The following is a 17,611-nucleotide window of genomic DNA, read 5'->3' as shown; positions in this document are numbered from 1 at the left end:
GGCACTGCAGACACCCTCATGAGATGGTGGAGAGCTCTAGTACCTCCTGAGATCCGTCCTCCAGTAAGTAGTTCACAGTGCTTCACAAACCACCAAGCTGGACGGCAACACACCAGCACTCTCAGGCCTCTTCGTGGCACAGCAGACACCTTAAGAGATAAGTTAAGGCACAACAGCCCTGCCGACGGCTCTTCTGGTGAAAGAAACTGTTGTTTAATTCCAACACTCCTGTACTAAACCAATTCTGTACCAGAGCTCCTTTCCTCTAGAGCTCAGTGCTCTCACCACTTCTTTCTCTTTCCTAAACTATGTCTCAAGTTCAAACGCAGAGAGTGAAAAAATCCCCCATGTTGATATTTCAAGAAAAAAGGGAGGAAAGACTGTAATTTCTAATAATCTCCCAAAGCCCCAGGTGTCTTGGGCCCACATACACACGGCTTCTACATGAGTGCGAGCAGAAATGGTATCCAGAGGCCCAGTCACAGTTCTGGGGGATATTGTTAAATAAAGATACACTGGGATGATGCCTTATGCAGAACCTGGTACCAATACTGGAAAATCTCTGGAATCTACCGTTTCACCATAAGGTACAACCTATGCTGCTTGCCAGCATTCTCTGTACCACAAATACGCAGTAATTGACTGGGGATTTCAACTAATAACATGATAGCAAAGGAGATAATAAGATAGAAATAACAATACTTCCCGAAGTCTTATGTAGGAAGATGAAGACACTGCACGCACACGCATTCCCGAAAGAATAGGCAGAACGACCCCCCAGTAATCCAGATGTACTCTCCTCTCCTTACTCGCCCAGGGAACCAGAGTAAACCTCAGCACTGAGGGAGCACTACCAGCGCAGCCAGCACAGCACAAAGAGGCAGCTTTGGGAGGTTTATCGTTTTCACAATCTGATTGATTTCAAAGGTCACCCTGGAGGAAAAGCCTCAATCTGGTTTCTGCCGACACAGTCATTTCCCACAGCCAATAACTATTCCCTGCTCTTGGCACTCACTCAGGTGGTGGGACGTGGGTTGCACTGTGGGTATCTGCATCTTAATGAAAGTCTATTTTACTCCCCCAAAGTCTGTTGTTCGTTTGGAGACATGGAGTATTATTGGTTGTTTCGTATTTCAGGTCTTAAGACAGGTATAAACTGCAAAGAAATAAAGACTTTTTGAGTAAGTAGAAACTTTATTACTAAAGAATTGTCATGAAAGTCTGAGACGCCTAAAATACTAAAATAATTCAGACTTCAAAACCATATGAAATTTCTTCATTTTCTAATCAGTTAAAAAAAAAAAAAGAAGGAAAAAAAAAGAGTATATAGAGTAAAGAGGTGATGCAGGACACCCACCACATGGGATGCTCCAGCACTTCTTCAGGTCTGTAGCTCTCTGAGGAGAGGCAGTTCAGCTTTTCTGCCTGCCTTTTTGATGGGCAGCACTCTAGGTGAGGACCAAACACCCGTCGTAATGCATGTCCACCTGGAAAAATCCACTGCCTCGGAAATATCCTGCGTTCTCCATTTCACATTTGAGTTTATGGTGGATGAAAATCCAGTCAGAGGAGCCTATCAGCACTAAAACAGCTCTTGTGTTCCCCAGATGATGGCCCTGGTTTACAGTTTATCACAGAATAACTCATTTGAAGAGCTTATGCAATAAGGGTCCTAGTCAGTGCGACCAGGCATCACTGTGGTGTGGATGCAAAAGGTCAAAGCCACACCATTAAAATTGTAATCTAGGAGAATAATCTTAAATATTAAATAAAATGGATAAATTATGGATGATTTTGTGAGAAATGGCTTCCTTTAGATACACTGTTCTAGAGCAAACATGTTGTGCTCATGAAATTTGAGAAGTTGTTCAATCAAGTCATGCTGAAAATGAAGTTCTACTCAATAAGGAGTCATTTTACTGATTGTGGGCCAAAATATTGGCCTCTCTGTTATCTCCTTGACCTATTCTGAGGTGAAATGCTTTTCACTGCATGCCTGAAGAAGGGAACTGAAAATATGGGAGCCCTTGGTCCGTAAATGTCTAAAGAACACTCTTAACTTATAGAAAACTAAGTTAACTGTTTGTAATAGAAATACTCTGTCTTCAGGCTGTGCTGACATAAGCTCTTGACAAACAGCAATGAAATGGAGGTACCAATTTCAAGACATTAAGGACTTAAGCCAGCTTTTATGCAGGTATGTAGTGTACAAAAGGCTTCATATTCCACTAGCTATGTCATGTGCCCGGATGTGCCCTGTTTAAATAAGAGGAATGTCATATCTGAAGCATCTTCTGAGTAATTTTTTTTTATTGAAGAAAAGAATTAGCAGATGTAATGAAAAGTCACAACTAAAACTTTAGAGGAATCTTGGTAGAATGGCAAAATTGTGCTACTGTCATGGCTGAGGTGTTTTCTGCCAGTAGGGGAGAGGGAATTTGCAGTGCCTTATCTCACGAGAGACGGGTAGGCTTGACAGGCTGATGGGCAAGAGCAACGCACACCCTCCCTCGGCCTCAGTGCAACAGCAGAACCTTCCGCCAACAACTGCCCCAGCCAGAAAATGGTCTCAACCTTGTTGTCAGCCCTTCAGGTCTCCTTTCATGCAAAGAAAACAGTTTTAATTTTTACAAATAAATTAGTATTTAAATTATCTGCTAAATAGAGCTCAGACTCATCACAGTCCGTAAGATGCTTTCAACCCTGGCTGAAGATCCCTCCTAGCAAGCGGCTCTGCTGGTCAGTGCCTGCTCACCCACCCACCCGGGGCCACATCACTGTCGCCTTCCTCCTCCTGCCCACACTGCGCTGCTCCCGTCTCTGAATGACGGCCAACCTCCTCCTAGCTCTACAGGAATAATTCTCCAGACCACAAACCTCTAATATACCCTCCTCCTACCCCCAAGGCAATGACTTACACTCTATTTAGCTTGAGTCATGATTTTTCTTCCCATCTTCTTACCATGCATGTTACCCAAATTTATAAAATAGAGGAAGCAGAGATCACTAGAGATTGCCATGGGTCTACTGTGCTGGGATGAGCAAGGGATGCCTGCTCCACGGGAGCTGTGCCCACGGGTACCCACCACCAGGCCGTACGGGCTCACTCAGCCTGTACAGCGCAGAGCAGCCCAGAAGACACAACGGTGCAAGCTCCCCAGGCAGGGCGAAGCTACCCGTGCAGATGAGAAAGGAACGCGGCAGGCAGGCAGGGTGATCTCTGCCAGTCACATTCGCACCTCAGCGTTAGCTTTCTTCACTGTGCACATATGGGCTACACATTTAACTGGCCGGCTGCACAGACCCATCTCTCCCTGCAGTCAAGGAGAAAAAAAGATTTCATTTTTCCACTAAAATAACCCACTTTACTGACAAAGCAAATATTTTTTTCATATAGTCTCCTGCGGATCAGTTTTCACGTATACATTATTAAATATTCAATGGAATAACTATTTCTAAATAACATGTATAATACCTTTTAAGTGGCTGCAAATATTATATGTGTAGCCACATAATGGGAGAGAACAGATCAGTCAGTTCGAATCATGCTCCCCTTACTGATTTTCACAGCAAAAGTAGTAACGTATTTGTAGGGAGCTCATGCAATAAAATGCAAAGTGAATTTAAATTAAAAAGAAAAAATAAACCAGTTAACTTTAAGGGACTAACACTCTTCCCCCTTCCTGCATATAAAGCTATGTCTATCTGTATTAATTCTGGACACTATAGAGTTGATACGTATGTATGTATGTAAATCTAGACACAGGTACGCAGCATGTTGGTATAACTAAGAAATTAAAAACATAACAAGAAAAACAAATTTGAAAAAAAATAATTTTTTTTCTTTTCAGTTCTTTCCCCTGGTAATGCTAGAAAATTCTTTCTATTTCATTTTGGGGTTTGAACATTAGTAGTCATTCTCTGATGATATTTTTATGAGAAGCCTTCAACTACACAAGGTTGGTAAAGTTATTATTTCTATTGCAGAAAATTATCTTTAATCCTTTTGTTTAGCAAATCGCCACCAAAAGACGGCATTTTTTCCCAAATATTCCCTGTGTTAACACAGATCAGCAGACTGTGGAAGTAACAGATATTTTGCTTCAGTGGATGAAATCAGGGGAGAAAAAGGAGGAGAAATCAGTTCATGAAACCACAACTTGCATAACTGGTTTTGCTTAAATGAAAAACAAATCAACTGATCATTTCCTGGCAGATGAAGTATTACATTAAAACAGAATTTAAGAATTTTATTCTTTAAATTTTTAGCCCTATCCTTACTCCTTATCACTCTATTCCGTTTTTCTTTAAAAACTTGTTTTTAAAGCAGATAAATTTTGAAGTAGAAATTTTGTCTCAAACTAGAAAAAGTTGAAACAGGAAAATATCAAAACCAGATCACCTTGAAACGACGTATTTTTAAATCTCATGCCCATGCCTCTTCTGCTGTTTAACTTTCTCTCCCGGCAAAACTATGCAGTGAATTTGATAAGACTACTAATACATCTGTTTAATCCCCCAAGCCCTGTCCTCCACGGACAGCTTTTATGTGGATTTGTTAATTGTCGGAGCAGCGCTGCAGCCCGGCGGGTGAGTTTCCCAGGTGAGAGCTCAGCCCTCACGAATCCAAGTTCATCACTCGCCACATTGCTAATGAGACAAGTGCAGCCCAACATGAGGTTAATTGTCAGAAGCAATAATCTAAATTAAACTGGCCAACATTCAAGGAAAAGGTACCATTTAAAATATCTTTTTCAAATGAAAGCAATCTCAGGAGTTTATTTGCCTACTCAATACAGAATTCCAAATTTTAAAAAAACCCTTCCTCTTCCCCTCTAAGGAACAAAAGTAATTATTTTTAATACAGTGACATATGTTAGACAAAAGTATTAAGGAAGGGGCTTCATTCCACTCCAAGTCTCCACGGAATTTTCCCTTATGTGATCACACATCTGAGCTCAGATTTTAACCCAACCAATGAAGATTTTTTGAAATAATAGCTATTAGCTGATGAGAAATCTTTTCATAAATAATCTTGAAACATGGAAGATCTGGTGTGATGTTCCCAGAACTGAGAATTATAATTAAAACAATATGGGGAACTGGAAAAAAAAAAAAAAAAGCGAGAGTTCACAAAAACATTTGAGAAATGGCTCAAGTCAACCCAAAGCTCCCTTGGTTTTGGCTGGGACTCCGGGCTCACGACAGCTCCAGACTGCCAAAACAAATACAACCACCCGTTTCTTCCCGATGCTTTCGCCCAGGGAGGGACCTGCTCCTTTGCTTTCCCCTGCTACGATAATGACATGCCTGCTAGGATTTGATTGGGGTCCATAGCCCTGCCTGCCTTTGAAACAATTATTATTTTGTTAATTGTGAGAAGAAAAGGACTTAAGTGGCACCTCGGACTGACATCATAACCAATAGCTTCCAGATAATTGTTATGTGCTGTAATTAAAATAATGCACATCATTTAGGCGAAAAGTTTAAAAATACCTTGGGGGAAAGTAGTTTGGGATATAATTCCACACAGGGAATCTGTATAATTTTGGTTGTAACCACAGAGGAAAAATGTAGAATATAAGAGAGAAATTATTCACTTACCATGCAGACTTAGTACAAAAAAGTGTATTCATCTAATAAGAATGAATGTTGTGGGTGCAGTTACAATGTTTTACGCGTATGTTTACCCATAAGCAATGACTGCAACATGCACGGAAAAGTAGTTTTCAATTAACCTTTTTTATATTTTTAAAATTATTTGATTCTTTGTCATTTTTATGAAGATAAGAAAAGCTGATAAGTGGATACAAAGCTCCCTTTCAAAGCACTCAGTCATCTATACCTAATCCTGCACTAGTGACAATCAGAATACCCCAGGTTTTCAAAACTCCGTAATTTTAGCCTTGAACATGAGATCATTTTTACTCCTCAAGTAATGCAGTGAAAAACCTTTCAACGGAATAACGATACACATAACAAGAAAGAATAATGCTCCACAAAATACTAGGAAAGAGAGTGGATTCAAGTAAGTAATATTACATGAGAAAAAACTTGGCTCAGTTTTTAATGATATTCTACAAGAAGTGCCTTTCTTTTTCTAACACAGAGTTGAACTCTTGAATCACTACAAATGCCTTCATCTAAGAGGTAGCTGGCAAACACAGTGGCATGAAAAGCATCTTGAATTAGACTTGGCCAGTTCCAGATGAGGATGCTGACTTGAGCTAGTTATAAACATTTTTATATTTCTCTTAATTCCCTTTTGGGAAGCTGCTGGTCCCTCTCCCAAACACATCAAATTCAATTTGCAACGCAGAAGCTTTGTTACATTCCATTCCATTCCTTAGATGCATTGGACAGTCTACTGCCTACTCAGGAACCCACAGGGAACGTACAAAATGACACTCTCAATGCACTAAAATGAACTCTGGAAGTTGGACAGAAGAACATATTTACCTTCAGTCACCAGCACAACCAACTGCAGCAGCTGTGCTAGTAGCACACCCAAAGATGACTTATTGAAGACAAATAGGCAGTGGCAAAACAGAAGATTCAAGAGTTCCTGAACTCTCATCTAGGTATTAATCCCAGGCTACTGCCCTGCCCCTGCTGCCCGATTCTTAATGTGCACACAAAAGCAAACAGCAGATGGTCCATTCATAAGACCAGCAATATTGGCATAATCAATGCAGAGTCATTGATCTGTGCCCACATTCAGCCAACCAGGGGCTGGTAGATCACCTGAGATCAACTGAGCAACGACCAAAGGTGCTTGGAGAACACCGAAAGAAAGGAATTCACTCACTGGGGTCAACTGAGTAAGGCTCTTCATGGTCCAAGTTAACGTATTTAGAAAAACCACTTTTCATTTCTCTTCATATGTAGTGGTTTGATCTGCTTTTTTTTCCTCCTTCTAAATCTGAATTTCTCTTTCAGATGTGGGAAGCGGGCATTTTAGTCTTCATTTCTCTCCAAACATTATCAAAGGGCCATAACATAGTCCCACTTTAAAATGTAAGGAAATACTCTAATGAATAACTATTATAGATGTAAAGATATAGAACTGCCTGCTCTCGGCATTAAAAGCAAAAAATATTTCCAAGAAGCTTTTCTAATTGGACTAAAAATATGCCAGGCTGCAGCCAGTTTATCAGTTCTGTTTCTGAAGTATACTCTTCATCCTTTCATTGAAGATTTGAAGAAGGACACAACTACAGAAAGGTCAGAGGCATCAAGTAGTCAGGACACAGGGGAAAAAAATAAGGCAAGCCTTGGGGTTTTTCTTGTTCTTGCAAATGAAGAAATGTACTATAGAAGCCTCCTACCTGCCTGACACTTTGCATCTCCAGCAGTCAAGGAGCAAAAAGCACATTACACAGGTGTAAGACTCCAGTCTGGAAGAAGCCCAATGTTTCCTGTCCCAGTCCAAAGATACTGATGCCAACATGGCAAGCCACAGAGCAGCTACTTGGGCCAGATTGGTGAGGTTAAAGTTATTTACTTCTGTCAACTTAAGCCCAAACTGTAAACGGTTATTCAGTCTTCTTACAGCTTTAACAACCCAAGCAAGCAGGATGATGACCACCTTTGCAGGGCTAAGCTGCCATGTACCACTAGTTAGAATTAAATAAAAGCAGACAGACAGATTTGGAAAACCTAGAGCACTCTCAAAAAATTACACTCTGCTCCAAGACCTAACGCAGTAATAAACTCTCACAGGAATAGCTATTTCCCTGGCAAGACAGTGCAATAATGCAATTACTGCCATTTAATTAATTTATATTCTCAAAATCTGTCTCCTTACAATTTCTAAGTATTTAGCTTTAACATCAAGATAGGATTTTCTGCCCCTGTTTGCCATAGCAACCCCTGTAACAAATGGCAGTTGTCTATAAAAGGGAGGGGACTCTTCAAACATGCACGCACGGGTTGGTAGGGTTTGTTTTAAAGCAGGTCAGAGCACAATGGACCTTTTCTACCGTGTGGGACTGAATACCAAGAAATCTCACTTCAAGGGCTGCCACGCTCCTCTGCAAAATGAAATGACACTGCTGCTAAGTCTGGCTGTAATTACAGATATGAAAGGACGGCTGTGAAAGTTTGCTTGTATCTTCCTCTCCCTCTTATACTATAGATGTATTTGGTACTTGTTAACACCCCGAACAAGTAACATGCAGCAGGCTTAACACTTCCTTTCATTTTGTTTAGGCGTTAGTATACAGTGGTGACTCTTAAAGCACGTTTACCACTAAAGAACGAGACCTTTGTCTATCTCTGTTGGCAGCAGAGCTCTCCCCTGCCTGCCCATGCAGCCCTGGGCAAAAGCTATACCGGGAAGCCTTGACCTCCGGCCCAACAAGGACACTTAGTAGGGCTAAGGGTAATCCCCACTCCTCCTTGCTCATTCAGTTTCTCGAGCTGTTTGAAGCAATCATTACCAACTCAGCTACATTTTGTGGTCATATTATAAAATGAATCATTGTTCAACAGTCCAAGATTGCTAAACTCATTTTATGTGTGGTTTAGAGTAGAGTCACTGGTTGCTCAGACCCCTCAGAGTTGTACTCCCTCCAGCCTAGTCGCAGCAGGGAAAGCGCTTGTCCTTGGCGCTCACCCAGATGAAGGATGGTGTAACAGAGCAGAATTTGGCCTCTAATACTTGTTCTCACAAGCTCCCCATAAGCTAGCCAAGATTTTTTCAGCCACTTCCTTCTGAAGAGCTTTTACCTCAGAGAGTCTCTAGCTTTTGTGCAGCCTTAACGTGACAACTTCTGGGAACTGAAATATCTACCACTCCTTTTGAGGTGCTCCGATTACACCCTCCCAAGCGTAACTTCTCACTACATGTTCCTATAGGCACAATTTCTGTTTTAAGAGAGCCTGTGGAATATTTGATGTTGGGGTTTGGTAGGAGTGAATGAATGCTCCATTATTCACCCTGGTGGTACAGCAGTGGTTGCTCTGAAGTTTTACAATGCAGCGTATTGCTGTAATGACATCATATGACATCATAAATCTCCCAAGACTTCTAAAGCTTCTGATGAATGTTCCTACATGACCACCTTGTTAATAAATGAAAAAAAAAGTTAATCAAAGAAAAATCTTGTGCATTTGTGCACCATTTAGAAGCCTACAGACAAGTAGTAACCACCTTATGCTTTAAAAACAAAACCCTTTACCTTATGTTCCAAAGAAAAGAAAGCACCATCTTGATTTATGGATGCAGTTAGACAGGGAATCCTGCTCTCACATGAAAATCTCACAAAGAAAGCTCCTCTGCAAATATGTATGAATCTTAATTTCAAGTAATATTTCTAACAAGTTCTCTGAAAACAAAAAGTTACTGTAGTTCTCTTATTAGATCCAAGTGTTTATGATATTGCAACCACAAATTGTCCAGATTAACAAATATTTTCCCTTCCTTTTAAAACCTTCCTGCATACACATACGTATTAGTCAAGCTAAAGACCAACTTCTCAGTTCTTGCCAAAGCAGTGGACATTCACTATCCCCACCTTCAGTCAAACCCACACATAGAGATGCACAACTAAAGCAACACCACAGTCTACCGTAAAGCTCCTCACCTCAGGCTTCATGTGTCTATCTAGTCTCTGCAGCTTTCTCCTTCCTCTGGTCTTAAAAAAAGTTCTTGAAACCAGGTCAAATCTTACATGTATTAAAACAAACATGCCTTCCCACTTTCAGTCTCAGATCTCCCATGCTTCTGTCCTCTGAGGACACAGGTCATCTTTCTCCATGACTCCGCAGAAGTAGGAGGATTCCTGCAGGTAATTTCTGTTTTGTTGTGCCAGTCTAGTCACTGTGTCTCGGGTTCTCACATAAGCAAGAACCTAAACTGAAGCTTCTATAATGCATTATAAAAAATAATTAAATGGCTCTGAAGATCATTAAACAAAAAATATCCTGCAAATGGACGGCTTTCATATAAGGAGAAATGTTTTGTCGTAAAATGGCTTTGGCCTGTCCCTCCTGTAACTCACTCTAGAATAGCTGTATTGAGTTTGTTTTTCCATATTAGGACACAGCTGAAAAATTACGTGGATGGAACACCCCAAACAAGCTCTGTGCAAACAACCAACAGTGGTTACTGATCCCATAGAGAAACATATCTGAAGCTGTGTTACCTATGCTCCCAACCTGCCTCCCACCAGATTATTTACCTCTTCATATAAAACAAGTGTGAAACATAGCTTGCAATCTGTCTGGAAATAAAAATCGTGTTTCAACCTCTGCCCTCAATTGCATCAGTGGAAATGAAAAACTTCACTGACTTCAGAAGCATTTGACTATTTACACTGCAGTAACTTAAAACATGGCTTAATTTTCTTGTAAAGAATTCCTTGTTGAAGCTACAGCACCAATAATTACAAACACTAACAGCGTTGTGTGTGCTGATTTTGGACTCTACATCACACAACTGGATGCCCATTTAACTTTTGCATTTCACTTAGCCTCCACACCAAGCCAAACCTTTCTAGTTCCATTTTTGGCCTTACTACAGTAGTATAGGAACACTGCGTTTAAGTTTCCATCATTGCAAGGAATATTTGAGATATGCACCTTACACCTAAGTTTTAAGAGGTCGGGACATAATCTCTACTACTACCAAGTTTTCCATTTCTGTTCTTAATTCTTCCTGTTAAGACAGCAAAGCCCCATATGAAATTATCAGCCCAGACTCCTCCTGGCTCAAAAAGCCACGTTCATGATATGTAGTTCTTGCTTGGCATCTCTCTTCCTTTCCCATCTCTCTCTTCATAGGACGTCTAATGGAAAGCACTGCTTTTTCATAACCTTCGCTAAACTCCCTCAAGTCACTTTCAGCCCCAGTTTCTGTCAATCCCTATGCTCTCCCGCCAGAACATCAGTAAGATGCTAAATAGTACATGTAGTTTCAGGGAAATATCTAATCTGCTATTTTTGCGAATTCAAATTGCTGTGCTGCCGATAGTAGGACTGGGATAATAAGATATTACTCAGTACTGAAATCCTCTTTTTTCTGGGAAGAATTAGAAAACATATGAACTGTCCTATAATATTCAGTGGTTTGCTGAGCATGACTATGGTCCAGCCACATGTCACAATGCATATATAGCCTTACAAGTTTATACCATACTGAGGTTTCTGCTTAATTTAAATCTGCTACTGAATTCTAATATCTAGTTCTCTCGTTTCTCCTTCTCCACACATCCCCCACCGGCACTCGGTGCCAAAGGCTCAGAAATAACAAAAGGGCCACAGGAGGCCCCAGGCATGTTTGGAAGCAACACGGACCCACGTACGATCACACTGTCGGCATGCCTACATACCCGCAAAGTAATACGCTTCAGAGAGAAATACCGTATCCCAAAGTTACCAACCATCTCCTTTTTGTTCCCAGCAAATTAAAATGCTTGGGTTCTTTCCTATTCCATGTTGTCATGCCAAAGACAGGATCATGCTCACAAGCTTCAGATGGAACCCTCTAAGATTTTATTTTTTATCTCTACAAATTAAATTTTTCACAAGAAGCTGAAGCTCCCCTCATCAAGAGCCCCAGAAGTATGGGAAAGAAAATGTCAAGAATTAACAATGCTAGGTATTATACTCCCACACAGGGTTAATTCTGGTTTGTTTCCGAATAGCATGCAGAAGTCTGTCCCACCCATCAGATGAGCTACTATACTTCTATTAGCGTTCTGGCACCTCCTTCTGTACAAACGTAGCCCTTTTTCTATAAAGCATGTTATATAAAAGACTTAATCCAGCAAGAATGGAACTAAGGGATTTTTTTTGCTTCCAGATTTAAACTCATCGCTCCTCGTATCAGACGGCATCTTCTTCCCCCTAAACACTACATCACACAACTATCTGGATGTAAAAAGACATTCAGTAGCTGTACGAGATCAGGGGAAACCAGGACCAGCATTCCTCTATACAGAAGTAGCTACAACACAAAGCCTGACTCAATGGGCAAAAGATCCACGCCAAAATTAAAACATACTCCATCTTTCTTCCTGTTAAGCTACAAACTGCACCTCACAACTGCTCTGGGAAAATAACTGCAGTTTTGTAAAAGACAAATGCTATGTTGATGTAAGAAGTTATTTTGTCATAAACCAATTATATTTTGTATCTAAAAATACACGGACCAGGGGCTGCCTATCTACTACAGGATATGCATGCTACAGCTACATTGCGGCAAATGCAAATTTAGATACACATCTTGCCATACAGCACATAGGATGGTTTTAATAGTCCTAAATACAGTTCAATTAACAGCAGCTTGCATCCGCACCCAGTTCCTGGATACATGGCCAGATAAAATCTAGAGAAAATGCTAAGCACTCAAGGAAAACAAAGTACACGCTGTCTATTAATTGCATGGGAGTTAGCACTGCCATCATGTAATCCTTGGTGAAAACACGATTTTTTTTTTTTAATTTATTGCGATCTGTTAAAAGTCATTCCATTTAAACAGCGTTGCACAATTTCCAGACAACTGAATCTGTGAAAAAAGCCTTATGGCTTTGTGTCAGGTCTTTCCACATTATTATGGTGCAAAGGCTACATAAATTTATCTCCTTCTAAATCTGGATTTTTTAAAATATCAAGACACTGAGGTTTTTTTTCCATCTGCAGCTAAGATTTCTTCATCTCCCTCATATTTACATGCAAAACCAGAGTTTATGCACAAGAGACACAGATAAAAAAGAGAAGGATTCAGGAGAAGTCTTGAAGACGTTTGATGGCAATTTTGTTCTGTAACAGCCCCTCCTTCCACAAAATCCACGTTGCAACCACAGGGCACCGCAGCACCACATCAGTACTACATCCCAACTCCATCCCAGCCTCGCTTCAACAAGAAGGGGAAGGAGAAGAGCGGGAGAGGGGAGTCGCAGTACCTCAGTGAGATGATGCAGGTTCTTACTACACTACCAAAAATCACACTGCTGTCCCTCACAGAGACAGGACATTGCTATTACAAACAGCATAGAAACACTTGCTCTCTTGGCTTTCTCCTTTTTTGCTTTCTCCTTCTCCACTTTCCTGTACAGACACACATTCAGAATTGTAAAGCACAAAAAGTCCTTGCAAAATCAAATTTTACTGCAGAGCTACAGAAAGATAAGGGGCAAAAAATCTCGTGCTTTTATGGTAATAAAAATATTTCTTAACCTTGTTATTTGAAATCACTTTGGATTATTAGGCATAAGTGTTTTTTTAAAGCGTAATCCACATTTCATCATAAATGCTGCAGTTTTCACCTCGTATCACTCAAACCAGACCATGGAAGCTCTCTAGCAAAAAATTACTACATTTCATTCCTACGTGCCTTTATGAAGTTCCCTACTACCCTTTTGGCCCCCTTCTAGAAAAAATCATAAATGCATACATACATTGGGATTTAGACAACTTGGCACTGGTCTTTTAGTATCTGGGAATAACAATCAGCTTAACAGAAGCAGCTTTGTATCAGTAAACTTCATCATAAAAGTACTTCTGGATAAATAAATAGAAGAACGTCTCTATTATACAATACCAAACTAATCCTTGTGATAAATTTATTAATTCAATCCTCAAAAGGTCAGTAGAATATTAATTTGTTCCTTTATGAACAATATACTTGCACTGAATAATGTAATAGGGTTTAATCTAATCTGGTTAAATAGACGCTCAGTAACATTCGAACAGCCTTGGCACCAATACCGACACAGTTCAGTACAAAATGGTAAATTTACTATAAACAATTTTAAACTTCCAAAGACAGAATAAAATTCCATGGAGAGTAGTTGCAAAAGGCAAATCTTTAATAATTGCCAGTTTCTGCTAAATTTTGCTGTAAGGGTAATATTTAATTGTAAAGTAATGCATCACTTTGTACTGGTAAATACCCAGTTGTTTCCGAAGGAGAATACCTAGTCGTGCTTTAAGGACAGGAAGCGGAATTTGTTCAAGATTCCTGCAGAAGTCCCCAAGAGGGAAGGAAATCCTAACTCTGCAGCACCAGGGCATCCCATGGGGTTGCGTGGCACTAACGGGGCCACAGCGGGACCTTCCTTTCCCTTTACATCAGGGAAATGCCCACCTACAGTACACTGTCCCATACATCAATCCTGCTTCCCCACTAGAAAGCAGATTTGCAATCCCGCGTCTGTGTGCTCTAGTCTAGACTGTGGCATCTCTTACATAGCTGGAAACTACCGTTTTGCATACAGCAAGTCACCTTTTTCTGAGATAAAACACGCTTTTAAAATCAACAGGTCTTTCCTCTGCGAACAAAAGAAAAGTTGCACATTTGATCTAAGAGGCATATCCCACCGGTTCTGTGAATGCATATAAAACATATTTCCTTTGCAACAGATTTATCCCATTCCGCATAGTTTTATTTTATGGGTGGGGCTGGTTTTTGTTGATTCGGGTTTCTTCGTTTCATGGCAATTAGTTGTAAAACACCTTAAGATGCATTGCTAGAACGACTGCTCGACAAAGAGCACTTTGTATCTTATTGTAAAATATTCAGACACTCAACCCAAACAAATGGTGTCTGTAATAAAAATACTGCCATATATCTTCATTTGTACTAGAACAAATCAGTTTTATTTGTTCATTCTGTGTTTTAGTGTCATAGGTCTCTTAGAAAAGATAATTTATAATTCCTTATGCAATTAGATATGAAATTAAGTCATCTTACTCTACAGAAGAATTTATAATAAAGAGACCAGGTTCAACTAGTTCCACTGAAAATATTTTGATAGCGTCAAAAAAGACAGCATAAAAATCTTTAGTGTTTTAACAAATTAACACATGCCTTTTGGGTAAAGTACTGTACATGCTGTTAATCTTTTAATTAGGTTCTCAATTTCACATACCCATTTATGGTAGGGGGGATTTTTAGTGATCAGAAAATGCAAATGCATGGTGTTGCTATGCTCTTTTAGCAGAGATATCAGGAAAAAAAAAGAACTAGCTCATGTAGCCCTCTATTTAAAAGCTCCAGAATAAAATATTAATAAATCTTTGTGAATATTACCAATGAAATACCATTCTTCATTCTTTTAAGCAAACAAATACAGCTTTCAGATTGAGGAAAAAAAAAATTTGTTCTCCACACTCAAGCCACAGAAAACGAAAGTTTTATGTTCATAATGCAGGTAGTTTTTAGACCCATCATCAACATTTAAAAATATGTAATTGAGGCTATCTATATAAATGGATACATAAATAGTGACGTTTGAAACATATTCTACAGTAGCATTTCACAAAATGCCAATTTTCTCATGCCGACTGCTGCACAATTCCGCCTAAACATCTCCTTCCACGATCTTGAAAAGATTTAGTATTATCTATAGTTCCTTATTTGATACATTCTTTTCCTCAAGCAGTTGCTCCATCCTCAGTTTCAACACAAGATAAACACTTTTTCCCCCACAGACTATTTCATAGATCCTATAGCTGGTGCCGGAAAAAACCCTACTCAGAAAGGCAGACAAATTGCCATCAGTTAACGATCCCTATGCCAAGGGACATTTTTAGCATGGAGTTGTCACTGTGAAAGTAGGAACTATCTACTAGCTATCCCACATACTGATTTTTGTTAGGAAAAGGAAAAAGGCCAAAATGTGGCTAAGCAGCAAATATATTATAAAAACAAAGTATGAAAGCAATTTAGCTAAGAATCCTGACTGGCACAGGCATTCTCCTCCTAGCTTGCTTGTTTGAATTTAACTCTTTATTGGTAACTGTGGGAACAGCCAGGTAAAGTCAAAGATGCTGCACATACAAAACTGGGGAGTGAAAATGGAATAAAATACAGACCGCAGATCTCAGGACTACTATAGCTTTATTATTTCATTGACAGCTACTTCATCCTAGAAGAATTATTTTTCTGTTGGAATAAAGTTGAAAGTAAAATTGCCCATAAATACCCAGTGAAAAATACCCCAACCTCTTCTCATTCAACTTGATGCAATGCCTTTTTTTAATCACATCTGTATAAACATATATTTTTTTAAGTTGTCTGGATAAATCAAATGTATTGACTGGCTGAAAGACAGGGTATGAGCCATTCTCCATAAGCCCTGCACCAGTACGGAGAGGGTATCCTGAATAATCAAGCAGCTGAGTGGACAGGAGGAGGACATACCCACCTACAGCTTGGATTTGGACCTTTATCATTACTCTCTGACTGAGTTTCCAGTAGGCAGGATAGTAGGCAAAAGGAGGTCACTTAACAGCATTGTCTTTTGCTCATCCCTTTTCCATTCTGTAAATGTAGCCATTTAATCTCCTGCAGACCCCCAATGACAAACAATGCAGCAGGGCAGATTGCCCTTGTAAAATTCAACCCGTATGAAAAGATGCAAACATCAAATACAGTTGTCGATTGACAGGTTCATTTATATTCCAGTAAGGGCCAGGAGGATTAAAGCCGGGTCCCTTCTACAATGCTCACACACGGCAGTGAGAAACCCTCTGAATTGACCCTTTACTGTCAATGCCAGAAGGATCTTTCCTAACGAGACAATCAGACACAGAACAGGGGTCAGCGTGTTTGCCCTCTCTCTTTTTTTTTTTAAACTAGGAAACACTTTCCACTTACCCCCTTTAAGTTTTCTCCCCTTACTTTGTTAAGTTTTCAGTTTTAAAACAAACTGGGTTTTGTGTGTAGCTTGTCCCTGTGGCTAGAGGGGAGTGAGAAGTGTTGCCTTACACCATGCACTTGCAAGGGACCCCGCAGCCAGCACCATTGCCCTCCACATCCTCAAACTGATTCCCTTCACATGTGCAGCGAGACCCAGACCGTGGCACCGATGATAAACGGACTTTGGACAGACCGGCCTGCAGAAAGAGCTCTGCTTTCCCTCCAGCAGCATATCCATTAGAAACGTTGCACAGGGGAACTCTCTGTCCAAGGCAAACCAGAGACCCTAGAAGCTGGGATGTGCTTTGCAATAAGCAGAAGCCAATGTGGGGGATGAGCCCTGCCTCTGCTAGGTTACAGGAGAGAAGCAGCTGGAGGTGGGCTCAGCTTTGTGCCCCTGTGGGGAGGACAGATGGGGCAGGGCAATCCGCAGCTGGGGTAAAAGGCATCTCCTTGTGCCACGGGGTTAAAATACCGCTTCCCTCATCTAGAGCAGGGACTGGGAAAAATCTCAGCAGACAAGAATGTCAAAAAGGGGGAAAAAAAGCTACCCTAACTTGTGTTACCCACCACCAGGCTTTGCTCTCCTCACATACTACTGAATGTTTAAATATTTAGCTTGCTAGCTAACAGGCTGCTAACTGCACCTTGTTTTCCTTCTCTAGACAGAGGATGATCTAGTCTAACCTAATTTATTCCCATTTTTAAATAAAGCACTGCTTCATTATCAGCTGCATGCAAGAAAAAGACAATAAAATTTTACTTTAAACTAAAATTAATAAAGACCATTTCCGAGTTTTCCTCAAAAATATCAGTGGCTCATGGGCTTGTGGGCTTAGCTGAGAGGTTGGGAAGGGGGCCAAGAAAAATCAGAATTTATTATACGCTGGTCTAAGTTTTTAATTGAGTACACACAGGCCTTTCGGAGTGAACTTGATTTTTATTTTACCCTGAACTACTATA

General features: G+C 40.2%; 1 protein-coding gene across 6 annotated transcripts in view; it reads right to left on the bottom strand.

Moving 5' to 3' along the window:
* The window catches only part of SATB2 (SATB homeobox 2), a 137,899-nt gene that overhangs the window by 87,188 nt on the left and 33,100 nt on the right, over nucleotides 1-17,611 (bottom strand). The window contains exon 1 of one of the 6 annotated variants that reach the window (XM_054209632.1): nucleotides 44-749. The exons of the other annotated variants lie outside the window; for them this stretch is intronic. The gene's annotated coding sequence lies outside the window, so the exon portion shown is untranslated. Of the gene's footprint in view, nucleotides 1-43; nucleotides 750-17,611 lie in introns of those variants that run through there. 6 annotated transcript variants of the gene reach the window in all.

The sequence above is a fragment of the Rissa tridactyla genome, chromosome 7 (assembly GCF_028500815.1).
Source record: "Rissa tridactyla isolate bRisTri1 chromosome 7, bRisTri1.patW.cur.20221130, whole genome shotgun sequence".
Taxonomy (NCBI): domain Eukaryota; kingdom Metazoa; phylum Chordata; class Aves; order Charadriiformes; family Laridae; genus Rissa; species Rissa tridactyla.
The sequence above is the reverse complement of the archived record's forward strand: the minus strand, read 5'-3'. Positions and strand labels throughout refer to the sequence as shown.